Consider the following 25,264-nt stretch of genomic DNA (forward strand, 5'->3'; position numbering starts at 1 on the left):
TGCTGTCGTAACAACACAAAAGGAGACAAGTTCAGTCATGGTGTTACTACTAAGCTTTATGGAGCAGTTTGATTCATTTCACTTTACAACAGGAGGAGGGAGGGGTAAAAAACGAACTAAGGAACCCCACGAAAGGAGACACAGAAGTACCAAACCTTCAGAGGAAGCCACACGCACACAGAAGAAGCAACAGGAATATCAGGGATAGATAAAAAGTCAAATTAAGTATAATAAGACACAGAAGCAACCCACCTACTTGCCTTGCAGCAGCAGCAGCGCCAGACACCCACACACAGGGTTTCCCCTCCTTGTACTCTTGAGTACTGCTTTAGGGAGAAGCCCTACTGAAAGCCTAAGTCCCTGCTGCCCTTTCAAGGCTCACAGCCTGCAAGTCTATGATATCCCTCCCTGGGGTTGGTGGATATAATGCTATCATGTATGCACTCCAGGTGTATTTGTATGAAGGGACTATGCAATTTTGCTGTGAAGGATCCTTGGTCATCAAAGTGCATTGCTGAGCCTTACCTACCGGAGACTGGAATAATCCCACCAAGTCATTACAAATTACAGATTCTGTCCTCCCAGAGCTGCTTCCGCTCAGCTGACGCTCTCAAGATATCAGAAAAGCCAGACTGCCCTCAGATATTCTTACCCAAACAAGACATCATCTTCCTGATGACTGCAACAGCAAGCAACCACAGCCCAGCATCTGTCTCTCCCTCTGTCCATCCCGACCTGCTGTGGTTACAGAGCCCTCCCTTCCCCAAGCACTCCCCAACACAAGGCAGGCTGCAGGACCGTCCCGTCACGGAGTTGTCCTCCATGCACCTTCCACCCACTGCATCTCCTCTGCAGCACGGCCACAGGGGGCCCGGCAGGGACTCCCCTTGGAGCAGCCAGTTCCTGAGGTCATCCCAATTCACACTTGGCCACCAGACAAGGGCATTTTACTTCTAGTTGCTCAATGAGCCAACTTGAATCTGCATCTGTTTTCAAACAGTTACAGTAAATATGGATCCCAGATCTGGAACCAATTTGTACTCTAGTCTGTTTGACTAAAGTCAATAAAATTTAGCTACGAAAGGATTTGTTCTAGCATTGGGATATCCTCTAGAGGGTAAAATACAAGACTACTGCTAAAATATAAGACATAATTGGTGTCTGGGAACCCCACCTTTGGCAGTCTCCAGGCCTCCATAAATTTAATTTTAGGACTGTCCCTGCAACCTGAGTGGATGAACGCACAGCCCATTTACAAAGGTTGTTGTGCCGCCCTCAGAGCAGCCAGGAACATGACCTATAAATTTAATTCTCTTTAATCATTTTGAGTATTGCATCTGATTTTTTTTTTAAATTGAGAAACTACAAGCTTCTATAAATTGCAGAAATCTGCCAAGTACGAAGGAAGAGCAAGCAAATACAAATCTACATCTATTTGCAGTTTCTTGTCCCAAATCAGCCAACCAACAGGGAGATTAAAGAGAAAATAGGAACAACTGGCAATTTTCTCATAATTTAAAATTAAAATATAATACATATATATGATTGAGTCATCTGCCCCCGTTTTTCATACATCCTTCATTTAATATTACAAGCTCTTCAGGACAGGGACTGCGCCTCTGTATTGCTGAAAAGTGCTTAGTACAAAAAGGCTCTAATGATGTGCGGAGATGTGTGACTACTAAAATATTAATATTTTATACTTAATTTTAATATTTAATATTAACAATATCAAGAGCAGCAACAACTATCTCTGTGGGGCTGTCACAGGTGTAATCCTGGCAGGGAAAGGAAAGCTCACAAAGATGAAAGACTGGATTTTCAGACTCTCATGCCTTCCAGTCCTATCAAGCTGCACAGAGAGGGCCTTCTTTGTGTCCTACCTGGCACAACCTACCCGGCAGCTGCCACTGACTGGATTTCCCACCACGAGATGCAGGCTTGACAAGGTCTGCACTGGCACCAGCTAACTTAAAAAGAGGAAAGTCATGTCTACACACAACTGAGATGCGCTGTATGTTCCTGAGCAAGGGTTCTCACACATTTTCATGCATGCCAGGTCTTCTTTGTCTTCACGGTAACCCTCCCTAGTCTTCAAAACCACCAATAACATTTTCATATGAAATCAATGCAAAGAAGTTGAATGTCCTAATGTCTTCTACCTGAAACAAAAGAAGGCCAGCATGTGCCCAGCTGCTCCCAATTCAGAGTTTAGGACATGGTGAAGCACATCCAGCACCTGTACCTGAGGCACAGGTTTCATGTCCAGCTGAACCTCACTCACAGGCTACAACTGTAAGTTGGAGATAGAAAGGACTTACTGGATTAGGTTATCCCACTGCTCTCCTTGCTTCTTCATTTTTATTTCTCAGTGCTGTGTGCAACCTACTTCTTAAATAAGTTTCTAAGACTTAGGTAACATCCTCCAGGGAAACAACACACTGATTTTACTCCCAAATCCGTGTATTTCTTTTTTTTTTTTAACATACATTGTAATTTTTTCCCTTATTTCCATTATAGCTGGTCACATCACTTTAAATATATATATTTTTTCCATTTTTACTAATCATACCTCACTGTATTTGCCAGTTACTCCATCACCAACTTGCCCTCCTCCATCTATTTACCGATTGTAATGATTCCCTGTAACAAAACAAACATCCTCATGTTTACACCGAAATACAAGGTGTCCAAACCAGGACCATCTAAACAATTATAATGCTGACTTCATGAATCCAAACACCCAAAGGAATAACCATATTCACCTGAAAGACAAAATGCACTAGAATTGTAAACCACAGTTAGAAGGCGTTTTAGGGAATTATTGGTGTAATTTTATACCAGAGGACCACTATTACTGCATGAAGAAGGGTGCACTGGCTTTCACCTTACTAAATGCAGGATACAATTTCCTTGTAATCAAACACACCCCACCAAAAAAAGAACTAATTCTTCACACTTAACAGCTACCTTTATGAAAAGGATTTCTCAATAATCTCCAAGGGTTCCCAAAATGCCACTTCATACATGTAATCAGAAGAACAGTACAAAATACCTTAGGGCCAGGTACTGAAAAATACACAAAAGAACTAAAATTTCTCGTGGTGAAAAAGATCAGTCGGCATGTAAGACACATCTAAATTTAAGAACTTCTGTCCCGTAATCTGTATTTATTGCACATCATATATAGAAACATATGAATGTGTGAGCTTTTGCAAATTTAGGTTGACCAAAACCTTAGTCTTCCATAGAAAGTGTAAGCTCCTCAGGATATAAAAGCATACTCATAGAAGCTTCGGTATTTGGAATATGTAAGTAAACAACAGGACAGGAGCCCAAGCTGCACAGAAGACGGAAGGAGGTTTACTGAGCAAATGACAAGAAAGGTAAAGGCTGATTTCCAAGCACTATTATCCTTACCTTCTTCTTTGGTTATGGTCAACTGAAATAGTTAATTTTAACTGTATCCTGCATTTTCCCACCTGAAAAACATCACTCACTGATTTTCTTTGTGACTTACTAATTGATAATGAGACAAAGTGTTTTCCATGCGCTGATATTCTTTAATCAATACACTGGCATTTCCATCTCATGGAAGTAAGGGTAAATTTAGAGAGCTGTACATTCAACTCTGCTTTTGCTGTTAAACAGAAACCCTCGTAAAAGTGAAAATAATAACGTAAAAAAGTTATAAGTAGACATGGAAAACAAGCATATTTCTTTCAGGCACAGATTTCTGTGTTTATTTATAAAGAATGTAACTATGCCAAAAATAATATTTTTAACATCGCAAATGAGGAATATTACTTCCATTTCAAAAGAAATGCCTCCCCCAATACTTTCTTCAAACATTCAAATCCCAGCTTAATAAAAATAAATGGCATCCCTCATTTCTTCAAAATTGCGTATTTGATATCCAAAGGTTTGCTGTTCTAACAAGATATAAGCACTTTGAAATCCCACAATTATGTATTCATGTGCCAGAAGTCAGACATCTTTTTTTTTTTTCCACAGACATCGGTGAATATAATAAATATATTTATAACTCAAAAATGTCAAGACCTTGCTTTTGAAGCATGAAAAAAGCATAATGGCAGATACTGAAGTCCACTGGAAACATCACAAAACCTGGCTAAATCTTATTCCCTTGGTATGTTATCTCCCCAGTCTTTTAAAACTGCATGTAGCAGCAATGAGATCCTAACTTATTTTTCACTTATGTTTGCAATCTTATTTACACATGGAAGCTACAGGTGATTTCTCACAAAAAGATAAAAGAACAGCTTCAACAGCAAGTAACCGATGTCTCAATCCAAACCACAGATGCAAAGCTCAACCCAAGAAATTCAACATGTAGCAGAGGACAACTCTGCACACCCTCTTTCCAACAAGTAGTGAACCGAGCACAACTTAGGCTGCACACAGCAGTCGCTCACACACGACTCGGATTAAATAGCCAACTAATTTAATGACTGTAGGAACATCTTAAAGTGACTTTTCATTTCCAAAAAGGACTCAGTAAAAAGAAAATGAAGAGCTATTTATCATTAGTAATGGAAACTGTATTGAATTTTCCAGAATACCAGGGCCAACTTACTTTTCTTTTGTACATTACAAAGTTTTACAAAGGATTTCCCTGAGGCATTTTTTGTTTTTCTCCATTTGACTGCTAGATGCTAGGTGGCAGATGCAGGCACATACTTGACCTCACAGAGCAACATTTAGAAGGAAATGACATTAACTTTCAGTTCATCAGGAAAAGATATATTTGGGATTTCTTTCTTACAGCATTTAGTGTCATGATGCCTCAGAAAATAGAAACATTTAAAAATAATGCAATAGCATGAAGTCTCCTTTTAAAAAAAAAGTCTCCATTTGTTTTGTATGCCACTTAAGGAAAATAGGAAACAAATTTTAAGGAAAATTTGAAAGCAACCATTTAGCTTAAAGACTTTAACACGCATATGTAGAGGGTCTGGCATACAATTTACATCATACATTCTCAACAGGATGTATATATTTAGCAATATATGAGATGATCACCATCAGCAGTTTGAATTTGACATTTAAGACATTAATAGCAACACTAGAAACACAACAAACCTTGGGCAACAATAACGGAAAAATAAAACACTGCTGTTCTAATTAGGTTTCCCAAAATAAGCCCATCTTTCAGTCACATCCTTCTGTCACTGCACCTATAAACCCTCTATGAAGCAGGACAGATTTTTCTTGACAACTAAACATGCCACAGTTAAATGCTACACCACCAGAGTTCCCCAAATTACTCACTTTACTTTGTCTGGGTACTAATGCATCATTTTACTTCTGCACACAGTGACAAGAATGCCTTCGCTGAACAAAGCAAGACGACATCAGCTGGCACATGTTTTTTTCCTCTGTTATTTTATGTCATGACAGAGCAGCTTAGAGATGTAACTTCGTATTTATAAAATACCCAATTCAACCAGATGAACATTATCACGATTAAAATACAAGATAATTTCAGACCACGTGGAATAATGAAGGTTACTCATCAAAATAAACTCTCACTTCTGCACTGCTGAGCATCCGTGCGATGCGACAGCTGCACCCATAGCTGCCATTTGAGGCCACGGCAGCAGTTACTGGAGGGCAGTATTTGGCACACCACAGCTACAAAAAGCCCATCGAGGTACCTGCACTGTACATGGCCCAAGAAAAAATGTCCCACTTACAACAGGCTGAACGCAGGGAACATTCAAAGCCTTTTGAGGCCATTCAGATGTCAGGAGTCTGGGGACACCGACTGTGGGACCCTGACCTCTTGCAGGAAAACAAAGAGATTTGCTGAAGGAGGAAGGTCTTGAAGAGATGTTTGTCTGGAGAAGTTCCACCTTCTGCACTTCACTGTGCTGCAAAATACGCTCTGTGCCTCTGGCCACTTTAAGCTTCTGCAGTCTAATCCAGTCAAAAAAAAAAAAGTCTGGACTGCTATAACATCCAGCGGGCCCTTTGACAAGTGCTGTTGTTAGGACATTGTGCATCCCTCTCAAAATTGAGAGCAGCATCTGTTTCTGTGAAGCTACTGGGAACCAGCAGTGAAACTATTTGCAGCACAGTAAGATACCATCAGAGAGAATTTGGAAGATTACCCTTCAGATTACATTAGCTTTGTTTACAAAAAAAGAAAAAAAAAAAAAGCCCAGTAAGATCCCCACGTAGACATTTAAAGGGGCATCGGCACTTTGGAAATGCTTCCACCAGAGGATTTCAAAGCGTTTTTGAAATACGCGCTGACAGAAACTCACCATGTGCCAGTAAAAGGGTCTGGTACGTATCAGTGGTCTGGCAACCTATACACCACGAAGTGGCTACCAGCTTCTCCATGCTTGGAGTTATCCTGGAATGAAGCCTCAGAAACGAAAACACGTGTTTCATTTAATGTAGTTTCTTAATTTACTCCCAGCAAAGATTAAGCACAAGACAACAGCTACTCTGAACCTGCAATTTATCTGGATTATCTACTGTCTTTACAAATACCTCCTGCTTTAATAAAAATTTAGCACAGAGTTCCCTTGTCTGTCTAACATTGAATTAAGAGCAAGAGCTAATATTGGCTGACCGCAGCTCCGTGATCTAATGACAAACAGCGTGGATTATTCACTGCAAACCAACAGACAAGTATAAACAAGCTCAACAAAAAATAGAAATGTTACAAAGGAATGAGAAAAACATCATTTTTTTCTTATCTCTTAATGTTTCCTCCCCTCAGCTGAACTGAATAACGTTAAAGATTCAATTTCAGAAAGTGTTTTATATTAAAATTGGGAAATGAGTACTACAGAAAACACAAAATTTTATCTGCTGATAACAATCCTTGCTTTATCAATAAACAGGTACTTCTCAATACATTAAAGCATTGACCCTGCAGAACAGCTGAGCATATTCTTAGCTTTACACTTTACCTGAATCTCAGCACGAGTGATGAATGAAATAGGCATATCGCACCAAAGATCCTCTCTATCTTGGTGCTTTGCAAAACAGGAGTCTCAAGCAGGCACATTTAAATGCTGTGCTAAATATTAATATGCTTTCTAAGAAAGAAATAGTTTGCAGCCATCTCACGCTTTCTCTCTTTTAGTAAAATTAATTAAATAGTTGAAGCAAAATAGTACGTGAAGAAACTGCTTTGTAGGGCATTGTCTATTTTGAAACAAGATGGAGACGTTTATAGACACTTGTTAAAAATTCAGGCAAGCTTCAAAACAAACACCAGTAAAGACTGTGCGATGCCCGAAGATGTTGTACTGCACAGAGCTACTGGTGTACAGCTGCAGACAGCAAGAATGCCTTCCTGTAACATTTCTAACAGGAGTTCTTTTAGCACACGGATTCCCCATCTGGCGAGGCCACACAGCCTCGTCCCACATCTAACAGCCCTAACATCTGGGAGGGAAAACCAAGGAACAAAACTGACCTCTCCGGACAAGTTTTAAATCAATTAGCAAGAGCCTGCAGAAAAACCACTAAGACACGGTATCTCTAAAAGGTCATTCTGTAAATCAGATAACCCTTATTTTAAACAGCCACTGGGAGGTCTGAGCTGGTCTTCCCATTATTTATCTTCCCTTCTAAATATCCATTTGGGTGGCAAACAGCAAAGCTGCACGCCATGAAACAGGTGCAGCATTACATGCCATCTCTCCCCACGATTTTGCCCTCTCCCTCTCTCCCTTGCAGACTCAGACAAAATGAGGTGCTAAGAAAGAGCAGGGATGACTCAAAACAACCTTATTTTTTATTAGAAATAAATACATGAATAGAACAACGAATTCTTTATTGGTTCTCTGTCCATTTTTGCCCATCATTGTCTATTTTCACCCAAGAGATTTTAAAATCACCACAGTGACCAAGTTGAGGGGCTGATGGCAAAAAATCTGTAAGTTATTTGACGTGAAAGTTGTTGGTTTTTTTTCCTCCCCAGAATAAAGGTTTAGGCCTTTCAAAAATATTTCCTCATCTCTCACCAAAATAGGAAATTACGTATTACTACAAATGGGCAATTATCAGTAACAAATAATAAAAGTACATGCTAGTACCTGAAGCCAAGCAATACAATTATTCTTTTCCAGCAACAATAAACAAATAGCTGTGCAGTTATAACAGAAAGCAGCCTCCTTATAACCTGTGGGTAACCAACTGTGGATGCTATATGGCACATACTTGGCACCTACACATCCTGACGTAACTGCAGACTGACATTTTTCCTCAGGGGTGTATGCTGCAGAGGAACTGGGCAAACATTCAGCTCCCTGAAAATCACGCAGCTTAGCTAATCTTGCTCAGCTCTAAAGACTACCTATTACAGGAGTCACATTATTTAAAAGTGCTTGCCTGACCTATGTGCAGCTGTTTGGGGTGTTTTTAAGGAGTAAATGCTCTCCAGAAGGCAGGAGGGGACAAACCTGAGCTGTAGGGCTTTGGGGAAAGGAGTGACCGCAGTCCAGATCGCGCTGCAGCATGATTTTCAGGCAGGACCATGCTCCTGCACTGCCAGGGCACAGGAGCAGCAAGCCATGGTGCGCAGACTCGCGGGGAGACCGGGACAGACTCCTTTGATTTTTCTGCGGAGAAAGCCCCTACAGCTGCTCAGGTTTACGAGTCTATTGTAGTGATTTTTTCTTCACAGCAATTGCACAAATGTGCACAGTAAGCATACTGAGGCTCAAATAAGAGCAAGACAAGTTCAGTCTCATATCCCACTGGGTAGCCCGAAAAGTAAATAAATAGCAAATACGCTGCAAGTCAGCACTGAACCCTTCACTTTCACTGATACTGCAGCATCAGTGTACATGTTTAACTAATGTGACCGTGCCCTACAGACATTCCAACTGCAAGGAAAAATCCTTAAAGAACAAGAGATTAGGGTGGGGCACAAAAATCAAACACCACACTGCAGTAACTCTAATCACTGTCACTACGACTGCCTTTAGCCAAATTGGAAAGAAAAAAAAAAAAAAAGATGCAAAATAGGATGCATTTTTTTTCCAAAGATCACAGGTGCTGGACACGAGCACTGCAAACAAAGGCTGAAGTTATGCCAGGTGTTCCTGTCCCCCACTTTGCACAGGGAGCTGATCCGACATGCTAACACAACAGAACACTATTCCTCCCCACCCCACGTCAATTTTCTTCTGGGTTGCCTTTTTGGTAGCACTGAACTCTCAGCTCAAAAGCGGTTTGAGCCTTAGATGGTGATTCTACCGCAAGATTTAGGGTAGTACATACGGTGAAAAACTTTCCTTTCTCATCCGTTCCTGTCTCTGAGCACTGACCTCTTTGAAATTCTCATCTACTTGTCTCATAAAGGGACCTCCTACATCTTAGAAATCATTTGAATCCTTGTAAAAATCTTGTGCCACTTGCAGATGTGAAGCCCCTGGAAATCTGGGTCGAGGAAGAACTTGCTTTAGTACCAGACTCTATGATTTGCATTTCTTACTCTGCCAGTATAAAAGAAGCATTTGCCAAAATTTTATTGACCTACTACCACTCCACTGATATCATAAGCAGTGACCATACTTTATGTCTAATATTATCAATTACCAAGACAGACTAATAGGGCAATGCTTTATAAATCTGAAGCCTCATATAGCCTGCAGGTCTGCAGAGCAGCTAGAAGCAGCAACATGAGCTGCTCCAAACCTGTGGCTGACAAGCTTGATAAGCAGTTACAAAGAAATGGCAAGCTAGAAACCAGAAGAAATCCACCTCAAAACAGTATCCTCAAAGATACTGGAAGTACGATTTTTTTTTCCTAAAGGTCTATGCAGCTCTGCAGTTATTTGGGAAACAAGTAGCATTTAGCTGGATATCTTAATTTTCTAGCATGCCACCCACCTTAGTGTGCAAACTAAAACAGTATTTTATTTTATGCCAGTCATTCTACGCTCCTATTCAGGTTTTGAAGCAAAAAGGGAAATAATAATAAAGTAGTTCTAGGATTGGGATATTGAAATTGTAACTGCTCGGATATATGCCAATCACAATTCACTCTTAATAAATACTTTCCTTTTAGTATTCCTATTGTCTACTTCACAGCGACTGCACAAGATTTGGTTATTTTGTTGTTGTTTAGAAAAGGCAATGCTAGCCAATTACAGTATTAATATGCAGTGCTCGTAATTAGCCTCAACCACCACTGTATCTCTTTAGAAGTGCTCACAGGTAAGCTGAAAGGATTTTGAAGGCAAAAAATATTACTAATTGAAACATTTCAAGGCTCGTATCTTCCCTTTAAAATGTAAATTTAATCTTAGAATAAGTTACTTAATAATTATCTGAAATTTGAAAGAGGATTTGACTCTTCCTCCTGTACCAACTTGAAAGCGCAAAGCATAAATGCAGAGTTTCCAGGGCAAAGTCCTAAGGTCCTGTCTCCTCAAGATAGCAAGTAAGCCACCTTTCATTTCCTAAATCAGTATGTTCCAGCCTTGCTGCCCACACCAATACTTACTGTGGATTAGGAAAGGCAAGTACTGAGCAGAAGAGCAGTAATGGTTAAAGGAGATGCACTGCACACTGAATCAGCTGCTGCAGACTAAATAGTGAAGAACTTCTTTAAATTTAATCCCACAACCAGTCCTGCTCTTGCTGAAGTCACCATGTACAGCTCTTCACAGGACAGACTAAGCACGGCTTGTCTCTGTCTGGTGGCGCTTAGTTCACCCAAACCAGGATATGTATGGAAATCTGCAGTCCCATAAGTTGGTACATTCTCTAGCTGGGCAATGAACTAAAAGACGGTTTGAATTATTATTTTTTTGTTTCCTGAAAAGGAACATGTACCATAATCACTAATTTTTATTTAGAATGAACCAAAGGAAACAAAAAGGTGATTATCAGCTGGGGCAGAAGGCTGGGATGGAGAGGAAGGTTGGTGGAGGGGAGAAAGGAGATGTTGCTTCTCCTCTCCCTGACACTCCAAAGGTGCCCCAAGCCCTTCTCCTGCCTTCCCCCTGCATTCCCTTAAACCAGCATAAATCACTTCAAAAATCTGCCCAGTTGTCAAGCCACTAGTCTGAATTAGAGTAAGTGGTCCAGCCTTGGTCACAGATGGGCCTAGGCCACAAGCACTGCTGGCCCCAAGAGGATGGTAAAAGAGATACCAAAAAGGAGCATCAACACAGGATATGGAATAAAACAAACCCATCTGCTGCCCAGCTGAGCAACTGAAAGAAAAAACAAACCCAGGGGGAAAAAAAAAGGTGAAAATCAGGGCAGATATGAAGGAGGAGGGATGGAAAAAATAGGAAGCTTTCAGAGCAAGACAGGTGGAAGGAAGCAGGTAGCCTGCAGACCACTTCAGGTGGGCTGCTGCCCTGAGAGACGTGGGCCGCACGGCCTTACCGCCATCTTCTTTCTCTCCTGAGGCACTGCCCTTCTGCTCCACGCAGCTACCAAAACGCGGTGAGGGAGTGACGCGTCGCTCATAAAAGACACGACCAGCTGCCTCACAATGGAAAATTGCCCAGCCTGGTACTTAGCACCACGCTGGTGAGGAAAGAATAACTGGAGATGTACCCCAGGCCCCGGAGGTGGGGGCAGAGGGGAAGCCATTTGGTCTTCCTGCTGAATGTGATCTGGCAGTTATTTTGCTTGCTATGAAGAGAAAGCAGCAGTTATTTTATTGATTTTTTTTTTTAATACAGATGGTGTTTTTGTATTAAATTAATGAATATATAGCACATTGAGATATTAAATGTAAACTGTATGCATTGAAAAGGTTTTAACTTACGGATGTATTGCTATTTTCTTCTCGTTTTAAAAATATTTTAGCATATTTCTGAAATGAATACTAGCCAGCTCACTGTGCTACAAATAATTATACAAAATCTAAAACAGTACCTTGTTCTAGCTATTCGGATGTCCTTTTTTTTAAAAAAAAAAAAAAAAAAACAAAAAAAACCATGATTTACAGAAATCAGTCACATCCTGCCAGAAAACATTTTCATAACAAAGACAAGTCATACCTACAACAAATGCATCTGAAACAAGAGCTTGTCATCAATGCCTTTCTCTCAGCTCTTCTAGCCACACTTAGTAGTAGCACAGCACCCATGGATCACCTTCAGATAAGCCTGTAAATCCAGATGTTTCACGCTCATTACACAAATGTCAACTTCCATCCTCCTCCTCCTACTCCTTGTCCAAGTGCTACAACACCACCACCCCCCCCACCTCACTCCAGGCAGCTAACCCAGCGTGAAACCATGATGTAACTTACGTGGCGGTTTTTTTTTTTTTTGCATTGAAAAGCTTTAGGGACAAAACTTGGTTTGAACTGCCAGCATAGCTGAGATAAGGCTTTCAGGACCAGATATTACTGTGATAGTGTGTGTAGGGGAAAAAATAACATGCAAAAAAAGCTCAGGAAAATAGCCTGAAATCGTTGACAACGTATTTACTATTTAGAGAATACTAGCTATAAAAACTACAAGAAACAGATAAACACACGCGATGGTAGACTAGTTTTCCTAATAAAAACAGGGAAAAAAGTAATGACACCTCTAAATAAATAGATTTATGCTAGTAAACATTCTAAGATGGATACACTTACATCAACAGCAGAAGTGGAACTCAGTTAAAACCACAGAAGTAAATTTTTTTACACTGAAATAACAGATGCTCCTACCAATGCGAACAGGTGTCAGGGCTTGGTGACAAACCTCCGCCAACAAACATTTTGGGAAAAGTAAGCCCTTCATGTGAATTCCCGAAAGAGCTATGGCCTACCAGGAGAGAGAGCAAACAGGTTATTGTTCTTTTTCATTATGTCCTTAATATGTTTTATGTGCTAACTCCAAACTTATAACCTCTCATAAGAAGCAATCCACTACATCATTCTGAAGATCCATCTGCAGTAGCCAGATGGGATCTTACACAGTTTAAAAAAAAAAAAAAAAAAGGCAGTTTTAAAATTTTCTTGGTATTTTTAAACATTAAGTTTAGAATCAAAATGCTATTACTCCATATACTAACAAATGCATCATTATACAATACTGACATAAATGTAAACAGACTACTACTAAATCACAGATTCCTTGACAACTTTAAGACTGTTCTGTGCTGTATTGGAGAACCCACTGCAGCTCCTCTCACGGCTCTATAGCATGAAGAAAAATATTGTCTACTGAAAGTATTTCAGCTGACTAGTCTGACTTTTGACTAGTCATTATTTTCTACCTCTCCATGCAGGAATTTTGACATTACACGTGATGTATTTTAGAAAACATTTTTCTGGGCCTTGGAAACCTACACATTTAAATTACTAATGAACATGATTTTATACTTATACACCATTTTCCACTCCTATTATCAAAGATTTCTTACTTTATTAACTACAGATGTAATATCTTAACAAGTCAGATGCAAGTTTTAAGATCAGTTACAGCAAAGTACTAAAATCACCACTCAGATTATGCCTAAATTTTACTAGGAAATATAGGAGCGAAGTGCTTTACCGGGATCAGGAATATCCTATTCGGATATGGTATTTGGATTTCTACATTTCTTGTGGTTAAATGATTGGATATTATTTTAGGGATAGCAATGACTACAGTTTTTACTACATCTGTTGTCATAATTTCAGCCTATGTGTGATTTGAAATACAGCCACACTATTAACCTGTTGCAATCCAATAAAATTAGCTTGTACTCAGCCACCTAATTGCATTGGTTGTATTTTATTATTCATGTGTGACAATGAAAATAACAAACTGAAACATCCTTTTCCTTTATGTGAATGAAGGAATTTACAATATTCCCATTTCCCCACTCCTGTAAAGAGCTTTCCAAATCTTTCTTTGAAGAGTGTTTCAGGACAGAAGAAAAAACAAACATTTGAGTGCTTGTGATCAATTATGAAGTATGAAAGACAGAAGATGCCTCAGAAAACAGTAAGAACTCTTTCAGCAAATGGCTTTTTCCCCTTTCGCAAAGCTTTCATGGCACATGCAATTAACATCACCATAATCCACAAAACAAACAAACAAACATTTTGTTACTAACCAGAGAAGAAGCAAGCAAAAGCAAGGTATTACATGCATTAAATACAAACAAGATGTCTGTTTCACAGAACTCTACTTCAGTAGACAGTAAATTTTACAGATGTTTGTAATAAGGATATTTAAAAAATGCAAAAAACTGATTGCTAGTTTTGTATATACCACCTCATTAAAAACTAAGTTACTCTTGCAGGTATGTGAAGGCCTGCTAGTGCTGTAGCTGTGACATAGCATGGAATTTGTCTACAGAAGCAACACGTCTCATTACTATAACCTTCTGCAACACGAAAACATACAGGTGCTTATTTCTGATTTTATAGCATGTCACATATTAAGTTATTACAGCAGCTCCTGGCATTCCTGTACTAGAGCTGTCATTTCCACTATGCACTCTGTTTCTCAAGCATTCATAATTTTGCAGTTATAATTCACATCTGGCTGGGATTTGGTATTCTAGTCATCTTGCATACAAATTTCATCTTTAAAGGTGGAAAAAACAGCTTCAGATTTCTTCCAGCTTGTTAACTTTAAGAGACTAAACTACTTTAATAATTGGTACTAATATTTCAATTTGTAATAATTTATAAACTATTAATGCCTTGACCTAGCAGTCTGGATTGGTGGTTTCCAAACTAAACTGTACCAGAGTTAGGCTGGCCTTCTTTGGTAGCTCTGTACTGGAACGTGCAACTGGTAGCACTGGGATGTGTCTTTGCAGAGACATCCAAGTGCAACAGGGATGGACGCTCTCAACTAATTAGCTCACACTCTCTTAGAGGAATCACAGAAAATTCTAGGTTGGACATGGTGACCTTGAAGGTCTTCTCCAACCACGATACTTGGGGACACTGATCGCAATTTTGCAGCAGGATACAGAAACTCCACAGGTACAGACTTCATATCCTATCAGTAACTTCCAACAGGTTTCTTAACTAAGTTCAGGTTGCATGGAGAACTTTAGCTGCCACAATGCACAAGTATTATGATAAAGTCTAATTAAGCACTCAAACAACACTTACATACATATAATATGTTCTAACAATGTTAAGTGTGCTCTGAGTGATGTAAGGACTCTGATCTTATGAGACTAAATCTAAGTTCCTTTCAGGTTTTCTGTTAATAGACAAAATAGCCCACAGCCACAGAGATTTTAGGTACGGGTATCTGAGACTACAGGAAACAAACAGTAGTATCTTTTATTGTCTTCTATTTGGCATGGCTCAGGAAATTACAATAAAATATCAGAAAAACAAATATTAGCAGCTAACACATATCATGCATATTCATTGATTTGATATTGGTTTGCTTAAACCACAGATGTGTAATTACACTGATTCTATAAACTGTGTATGCACTATCAATATTAAATACTAAAATCTTCTATGTATTTTAGTACAGATGAAACTTTGGTTCCCCTTTGTTGGGATTATTGCTTTTCCTTGCACTGGCACATCAACTTACACTATATATAAGGTACGGAGGCAAATTCATCATGTGGAAGAACGTATCTTCTTAAAATTTGCTTTTCAAACTACAGCATGGATACTTCAGAGAAAAGCATGTGTTATTATTGCTATTTTGCTACAGGCACATTTTCATAACTGCTCAGACCAATAAGCCAACTCTCCTTCCACCAAGTCAGCAAGGGTTGTACCACAGGAGATTCTTACAAAAGCAACAAAGTCCCTGTGTCACCTCAAAGCGTGACATATCCTAAAGGCTGGCCACAGTGAATCGCCCATTACCTGCTTGGCTATGCCAAGTCAATAAATATTTTCTCTTTCTCCGTTTTAATGCTGCTGAGGTAGGGAAGAGTTAACCAGAGTTATCAGTGACAAAGACAGAAGTTCTGTCTGCAGAATTACATCAGAGGTCTGAGGCAGCATTTGAATGAAAGAGGGAGCCGTAAATGACTCGGCTGGCAAATTCCACTATTTTACAAAACCTTAGCTTCTATGTGCATCATTTTCTTTTAAGAACAGAGTAATGGTGGGTGTTTAGAAGGAGATGTAGCTTCATTCAAACCAAAAAGCTTGCTAGGTCATTTGTCTGCCACAGAGAGATATTGAATCAATTTATTTAGTGTGAATTATAATTGACATAGGAGTAGTGTGCATTTCTTTAGGCTCTTCAGATGGGTAGCCAAAAGGGAGTATTTACACATTTTTTTTCAACCAACTTAAAATCCAATTGCAGCAATTTACACTCAGGAATATCACGGTACAAAGGTTTATTACTTTCAGGATGGTATGTGTGCAGAAGAACTTGATTCTATCAACTAAGACATATATTGCGCAGATCCACACCGAGCAGAAAATACATCAAAACAACTTTTGATGCTGATTAATCATCTCAAGAAAGGAAATGTGATCATTAATGTGAGCCACAATATTTTTAAGTATTTCAAAAAATGAGGAAATGTCCATGAAAATGAGGCAGAGCTGAACTTTTTTTTTTTTAAAGCTGATTTCACTGGTATAGGAGCAACAAATCTTGCAGTAATGCTATGTGAAAGGCAGTTACACATACAGCCAGTCAAGCAAGATGCATGCGGAAGGGGAACTAGCAGTTCATATTCTTGTTTTTTTTTTTAATTATAATTTTTTCTTTTTTTCTTTTTTAATAGATCTCATGATCCTAAGTTAAGAGCTATGTGACAAAGAAACCTGGAAGCAAAAGCATAATACGGATGTCCCTAAAGCTGCAAATGAATCTGTGGCATGAAATGTTAGCAAAGTTGAGATAAGTGCTATCTTGTAAGTAAAGTGGGACATCTGCTCCAGGTCAGGACCACACTGAAAAGGGTTCACTCCCTGACAACCCAAGAAAAGACCTCCAACAAGACAGAAAGAACAAAGAAATCCAGATCTAACTGGGATGGTATGTGGGAAAAAAAAAAAAAAAAAGACCCTTCTACAGGATGAATTCATATTTAAGTTCGCACTGTTATGTTGAAAAGTGTTAATGGCTTTTGACAAACTCAAATTTGTTTAAAGCAGATGGGTGCATCCCTGCAACAGCCTTTGCTTTGCTCTTTCCTTCTTACCCCTACCATGATGAGCCTGAAGCGCAGTAGAACAGGATCAGTTCAGCCTGAGCGCAAGCACTGGCATACAAGCATCAATAACCTTTAACTGAGATTTTCCTGCCTTAATCTCGGTGTCTGACAACTGGCACTCTGCCCAGTAACCCCACCCAAGGCAGGGAAGGGTGTATTGGGAACAGTCGCTGGTCCATGTGACACGAACGAGGTTCCATATGCCTTTAGTGGAAGGGCATGTGCACTGCCGTGATGCTCGCACCGTGTGCCAGCAGAGCCAGAAAATGGACCTTGGCTTGCTCTCCTTCTTAGTACAGACAGACTATGCCTCTGTCTCTTCTTCCACAAGCTGATTTTACTCCCTACAGTGAGACCTGGCTGGTCTCTCCTCTCTTCCTTGCCCTCTTCCACCATACAGGGGGCTTTGGGAGAACTGAGGAAGGAGGGAGCACCTCTGGGGTGCTACCAGCAGCACAGCACCCTGCACCTGCACGCAGCTCCCAACAGGAAGACAGAGCTGAACTTCTCACATAATAACACTTTGCCAGCCTTCTGGGTTTATTGACATCGAGGGCCTTTTACCTACTGAATTCTATGACACTTCTTAACAGTTTCTGGCACGGATTAGCTATAATGTTAAAAAGTCACTGTGTTACAGCCCTAAACACAGGTTGAACATCAGCCAGCTGAGTGCAGGGGACTCCTTCCCTGGTTAGAATGCAAACCTGCATACATGCATGCATATGCTGTTTCAGACTAACACATCTCAGTCTAAAAATTATGTTAATAAAGGTTATAATTTCTGTACGGACTATACCCAATAAACCTGATTCCAGGGAACTATGGTAATTCTGTCTGCTAAGAGAGGGCCCACAGTCCGTTCTCATACTTCTTAGTTAAACACCCTTACGTAGTTCATCACATGCAAGTTTAACAGTGACCGTGTTTAGCACAAGAACATGCATGGGAACTCCACCCACATATAACATTGTACGTAATAAGAAAAAAATCAAAGAGGATATTCTAGCCCCACTCTGCTGTGCTGCAGAGAGAAACCCGGCACTCCAAAAGACCCACTTCTTACCTGGTTTTTATGGGGTACACATGCACCACAGGAAACAAAGGCAGATATTCCTGCCTTTTGTTCAGAAGGCAGACAATATACAAGCAAGATAAAGCAGCTCAGTTCTACCCGGTTTCACTGAGACCACTGCGAGCAAAACCAATTACCTCAAAGGCAAAAACATAAGTTTGTCTGATGTAGGTTTTTATTTTTATTCTTTTTTCACCTCATGTAATTGATTCTGCTGCTATGGGTCCAATCAGCAGTAAATTAGGATTAGGTAGAAAGAGCTAGGATGAGGGGGTAATGTAAAAGCTGGAGGGCAGGAATGAGAAAAGAGAATTGATAAATAATATACAGGTCTCTTCTGTGAAAAGCTGGCAGAGCTGCTGAGGAATAACTAGAAATACTACCCAAATGGCACTGATAGAAAAAATCAGCTGGGGAGAAGGTTTTTACACCCAGAGAGGAACCAACTGTCTGAAAAGTCAGTTTGAGATTCCTTGACCTCAGGGGAAAAAGCAAATGGTAAATACAGGGGATCTCACACAAAATAAGAAGTCGTAGGGCTTGCAGAATAAGACTATTTGAGATGTTCTGAAGATGCTTATTTCATGTCATGAACCTTACTGTGTGATTTGGAGAAAGGACAACTGTTAAGAAGAAACTCTCCTGGCAATGAAATACGTGCCAGGCTCCATAAACCAACATGGTCAAGAGGGGAACAAATGAAGAGGAAGATGGAGGAGGAACAGAAAAATTCTTTGAGGTACTTCTAGGCTTTGAAAAAGACTCAAATACTGACAGTGATTTTTGGCACGCTTGTCAAGGAACAGTCCGAGCCTCTTCAGCACAATATCCATCAACTCCCTGCTTGTCTCTTAGTTGATAGGAGAGATCTTAAGTTTCTGTATCATTACAAGACAATGGGCAGGCGTATCTGTGTGGCAAACTTCATAGTTACCTGATAAATAAGGAAGTTTGACAGGAGAAGGCAGACCTACATTTTCAACCTCTGGCTCTATGCGTGTACCTTCAAAAGATTGGTGTTCCAAATGGGTACACAGAAACACACATGGAGACTCTTCCCACTGTGGCAGAACACGTGGTAAGTAGCAGGAGAGTGCTAAGGAAAAAACAAAAGTAACTAAAGAGAAAGAAAATAAAACTCCTTATACTACAAGGGGAAGGTACACTTCCACCATATAGGCAACCAGATCAACAGGGCATGTCCGTGAGGAGCAAGGTGTGCGTGAAAGCTGAGACCCTCCCTCCATCTGGATGTTCTGCTTTCAAAATTGCTCTTCTGAGAACAAGCAGCCACCACCTGAACCAAGCGTTAAGAGAAATACCCCAGCAATTGAGGAAGAGCATCAGGTACTTCCAGCTCAGTCCAGCTCCCAGTTTCATCAGCAAACTTTTGCAAAAACAACCTCGGGGAGCCAAATGGTTGGCTCCCTGAGGTTGAAACTAAACACTGAGTACGCAGTGTGACTACAGTTCAGGGCTAAAGACCACACCAACACGTTGCTTGCAGCTGGCAACTTTAAAATCTTATCGACTAAATATGAAGTAAAAGCTACCAGAAAAGTAACGGCATACCCAGGCATAATGCTGGTTTAAAACAAATTGTGATGAGACACAACTCTGAGTTTTACCAACTCCAGAGACAGAGGTGATGACAGGACAAATCCTGCGCTCTTCTTGGAGATGACCTACATGTTGAAGAATAAGAGATCATCATTCACAAAGTGGAAGGTAAGTACACTTATCTTCAAAACAGCAACATCTGATCAAAACTTAGGAACCAAAGGTGTAAGAGCCACGCTCAGCCATAAAACGATTAATATTTACTCTCTCAAAAAATGAGACTTCCATCAATTGTGCTGACTTATTTTCCATAACCTCTAGGATGTTACCATTACAAAAAGTGCCTTGACATGCAGATGATCTTTTTAGTCCTTACTTTTTTGTTTTATTTTTGCATCTAGATATACCACCTCAGTCCACACAGTCTTTAAAAATCTTGCAGATGGTTCTTCCATCAGTGCATAGCTGCCATGTGACTAAGCTATATATACACTTAAAAAAAATTCTTTTAATCTTTTCTTATAAATCATTCCCTCTAGCCTCCAGTCATTCTTAATGCTCTGCTATGAGCTTCAGCCAATTAACCTATATCTTAAGGTGCTCAAATTTAGATCCAGTTTTCATGTTATGGCCTTCCCTTTTATTTTGTACATTTGTTTTAAAATTCCCTTAATAATTATGGCAATGCCTGTAAAGAGAGCACTGTAAGAATTACCACCTACCACCGAGGCCTCTTCAAAGCCATAAATTTAGGCTTATATTGTTTGTTGCAAACCAGTGTAGTTTTAAACCAAACAAATAAAGAAATTCTTGAATGAGAAAAGATAGCTAAAAAGAAGGGAGGGGAAGATGGGCAGTTTAGAGTACTTTGATTAAATACGTAAATTAATGTACAAAAGCTGAAATTTCATTTTTGTGAGCTTTTAAGGCATCAGTATTGACTGCCATCACGAAGCATAAGAGCCATTGGAATTTAAACACTAGTTACACATTTTCTAAACTATTTGTTTCCAGCTTAGCCACAGGCCTCCCATAATTTATCTTTATAAAAACATAAATACACGAACACTAAAACAAATAGCATCCCTGCTGCTAAGGCTGAAAGTTGGCTCGTCTGTCCTCATAGTAACTTAGAATAAGTTTAAAGAGCAGCAGAATAAAGCCTTGCATGAACAGAAAACAATGATATCATTAAGAGATTCTTAAAGGCAGATATATAATAATCAACATTAAGGTCACTTCAACATTTAGAGATATTTCCGTACCACCCAAGCTGAAGGATACATTGGATACATTTGAGGTACAAAAGTTTACCATTATTAAAAAAGTACATTTCCATTTTCAGACTAACTCATTAGCTGTAATTAAGAAAAATCAGATTTCAAAGCAACACGAGGAGATTATGGTAACGCTACTTGAAGTACTCTCTGAAAGGGATAAAGGCAGCAGAGAGGTGGCTGTCATAAAATAGCCAAATGGCTTTTTGCACCTCCATCAAGGTCACTTTACTGATGATGTGCTCAATAAGATGATAATGCATTTAACCACTTTCCTTGCATCTGACTTCGACCTTATTGCAAATACAAATGGCCTTGTTTAACTACCCTGGCCTTTCAACATTTCCCTGAACAAAGATAATTAAGGAGATATACTGCCCCCTACTATCACAGGAATTGAAAGACAAATAAACTTTTAAGAGCGCAGCCAGGTGTCTATTGCATTAATGTATAATGTTTGAGCAGGGGGTAAAATGAAATAATGGTTAAATAATTATAAAAGGTTGATGAAGTTAACTTTGTTACATAAAGCAATCCTGTTTTATTTAAAAGAAAGCGCATAAAAGGCTTTCCAGACTACTTTTTACAACTCCCTGGACAACAGTCTTTTCTTTAACGCAGTTTCTGACTAAGAGGAAAAACGTTCTGCAAAAATTAACAACTCAGAAATTTCTGCAGGTTGGGAAATTACTGTAATTCATACGCTGGTACAATTACATCTGGGTTTATGAAAAAGTAGGTCTACACGATTAAACAAAGACCTGCTCTAATAAAAGTATTTCTATTTTTTTTTTTTCCCCTTTGTGTGGTCAGCAACTATACCAAAGATGCAAATTGAATTAGTTTAAAAATCAGTTACGACAGTTTGGAAGCTGATGGTAATGTTTTGTCATGGTTTATACGATGATGAAGAATGACCAAATGCTCCTGATCTATAACAGCAGTTACTTTCTTCTTCAATTTGTATTCATGTGTATTTTGGCATCCCACAGCATTCTCCAGAGCACTAAGTCTTCACACCAAGAAAAGAAAAACAAAAACAACCCACGTCAATAGCACTTGGACTCGCAACAACTGAAACAGGATAAAAAGAATGAAAAACCAAGCAAAGCAGTTGGATGTGCTTTTTGTAGTCACATGCAAGAGCTCTTATTTTGGATTAAATCTCTTTTTTTTCTTCTAAATCTCTTTATCTTTTGAGCATTTTAGAAATTCTGCTATAGAGGTCTGAATCCTCTGTGAGAGCCAGAAAGAGGCAGAACAGCAAATTGTATCAGAAAGATAAAACCACGTAACTCACCACTGACATGATACTAGAGATGTGAGCTTACTGCTACTGCAAAAATTGCTCTTTTGCCACAGAAAATAAAGCAGGCAGAAAACTTGTTAATCACATTTAAGCAGACTTTTACCACAACCCAGATCTTGGGAAACGCCAAGACTATGTACCCTTGCTGTTTTTTCAGGCCACACTACCTTGAGTTGTACAGGCAGTTTGCTTTAAATTTCAGAGTTTAGGTGTTTGGTTAATTTTTTTTTATTTTTTTTTACCAAAAGATTTCTCAAACCAGCCTCAATTCCAAATTCTGAATATACTAGAATATAAACTGCCTGTAAATTTTCCTTCTAATACCAAATACAAAAATCAGTGTTTTGAACATGACTGATTACCACATCAAATACCTAAAGTTTGTAATTATTCTTATGCTATTGGCAGGCAAAATCTCTTCCATGGCATATAACAAACCAAAAGCAAACCTGAAGTACCTCTCAAAATTGTAACCCAATTGTAACCAAAACCCCAAACCACTGTTTGTTTCCTATATATACATCCCACTAGGATGCTATACTGTTTCCAGATATCCTAATTCCACCAGTTTCTTAGATTTAAAGGGCTTGTTTTGTAAAGTGTCTAACTTTATAGCAGTTTAGACAAAACAGTTACTTCCATTTCCATAAACAGCTGCCAGCCAACCCCATAAGACTACACAGCTTGCTCTTACCCACAGTGAATTTTGAAGTTTTCCTATATGATTGCACTTCCAATTCTTTCAATATTAGGCAAAGAAGGTGAGTGATTATTTTCCATTCATTATGTTTCAGCCACCTACCTAGTCTATACAGAGTTTAACAGATGTGAAGCTTTCTAAAGGAACAGAAGTACCATTTTTTTTTCCATTCGTTCCTAACTTTTGAAAAGCTTACATTACTTCAGTTGGAAAACTAAAGAAGCATTTTATGTGTTATTTCATCATGATTTCTTACTTTGTGTAAAAATCTTCAAGTGTTTACACCTAACAGACATATAAACCTCCCAATCATTAGTGAGGTCAGCAGCTCACAGTATTGAGTCTCTACAATAATCACTGAACATACAGAACCCTCCTTGCTATTCTTTAATGCATATAACTACCTCTTCAGACAGTCTCTCAAACCGATACAGAGTGAAGGCCTCTAAGATAGGAAAACCAACTTCTTCTCTCATTTGTGAAATAATAAAGTGCAATATTGTTTTCTCACATCACTGCTAAAATGCCTACGTTGTATAACTGTACCTATTGTGACCCTTAATTTTTCCTTGTTCGGGTCAGAAAGTGAACTAAGGTGCAAAACAAGTTCCAGAAACCAAAGTTGTAAAGTCTGATCTCATAATTGCTTATCAGATCATTTCAGTAATTTGGTAAGTCCTGATAAACCTTCACACATGCACATCAGAAATGCAAGAATACAGCTCAAGAGAAGTCTTTAGCTTGGGTCAGCTTATACCACGCACTGATGGGTGCTCCGCAACATTCTCGTTGCGGATGTCTAAAATGAACACATACCTAACATTTCACTTTTTTTATAGCACTAATCATCAAAGCCATTTTCAAATAGCTACCGCTTTAGCTGGTTTTCTTCAAAAGAAAAAAAAAATCCATACTGCATGGAATGTACTACATCATGTGTCTTCAGTTCTACTCAGAAAGGTTAGAAAGTACAAATGACAAGTAAGCCAAAAAGTCTAAACATTGTATGTTTTTGTGAAGGTTATGTTGTTGATATTGCTTGCTAAATTGTAACATACCCTTTTGATAACTCCTTGGAAGAAAACACTGCATTGTGACATATATTAGACCATTCTCCTTCTATGTGCAGAGCGATTAATCAAAAATTTTTTAACATCTCAGAGGTAGTTAGCAAGTGAGCTGCTTGACAGTTGTGAACCCCACTGCGATGGATGGAAAATGGAAAGTCACATTTTCTGTTCCGCTTTGAGCACCTTCCCTTTCCCATGTCTTACTCAAATACTTCCATCTCAACTTAGTAGAGTGTGTATTGAAAGATTCTTCTTTCTAAGAGAAACAGGGAAAAGTGACCTAAGGAGGCTCTGTGCACGTCACCAAGAAGTTCAAGGAAACAAACCTGGTTTATGGAGAACAATTATGCAAATGTACACATTCTTATCTTAATGACAGCCTGTATTTAACATCAGGAAATCACCTCCTTGCATCTATTAAGCAATTAAAACACTAATGGATAGGTGACTCTTGCCATCCTCAGTAACTTTTCCACACATTCTCAGTGAATATATTCTGCAGACTGGGAGCTTTGGAGGGAAGGTGATTCCCTTTCTCTCTCTCCATTGTTCTCTACCTTCAAAGCTGGTCACAGCTCGAAAGCAGCTCAGGCTTTGTCTGAGGGTTTGGTAGTTCATATCCTAAGCCCCCCCTGTTGTTGAAGTATCTGAAGGCAGGGTTTCTCCAGCTTTTCACAGCAACAGCCAGAAAACAGGAGCAAAGTTAACAAAGAAGAGCTACCACTGCAAAGTGTCAGGTTTGTTTACTGAAGTAAATCATTATTCCTCCAAACCTTCAAAGTTCACATCTTTTTGTTTAATAAACTGTTAAAACAATGGTAAATGGGATAAGTAAGGCGAACGTAAGCTAAGACAGTTTGAAAAAAAACACGCAAAACCACTACCACCGAAACAACAAACCACACACTCCACAGGCAGATGGGCAGTTCACATTCAGGTTCATGTGATTTAACAGAGAAAAACTAAGATGTAGCGGGCACAAAAGCTGCAACGGTACATTCATGCACTGGAGTACAGAGATTATGACTTTAAATAAACGGAGCTGCTGACATACCTTTCTCAGGTTTTTTTTTTTTTCCCCAAATCCTTCCTTAAAGTCTACTCTAGCAATTAACAAACAGGTCTCCGGATGGCTCGCTGAAACATTTAAAGCTGGGGAACAAAAGG

At 39.2% G+C, this 25,264-nt stretch overlaps 1 protein-coding gene across 5 annotated transcripts in view; it reads right to left on the minus strand.

The window, feature by feature from the left end:
- Window positions 1–25,264, minus strand: part of TENM3 (teneurin transmembrane protein 3) — a 420,747-nt gene that overhangs the window by 214,292 nt on the left and 181,191 nt on the right. The window lies entirely within an intron of this gene.

Source organism: Cygnus atratus, chromosome 4 (genome assembly GCF_013377495.2).
Source record: "Cygnus atratus isolate AKBS03 ecotype Queensland, Australia chromosome 4, CAtr_DNAZoo_HiC_assembly, whole genome shotgun sequence".
In the NCBI taxonomy this organism is placed as follows: domain Eukaryota; kingdom Metazoa; phylum Chordata; class Aves; order Anseriformes; family Anatidae; genus Cygnus; species Cygnus atratus.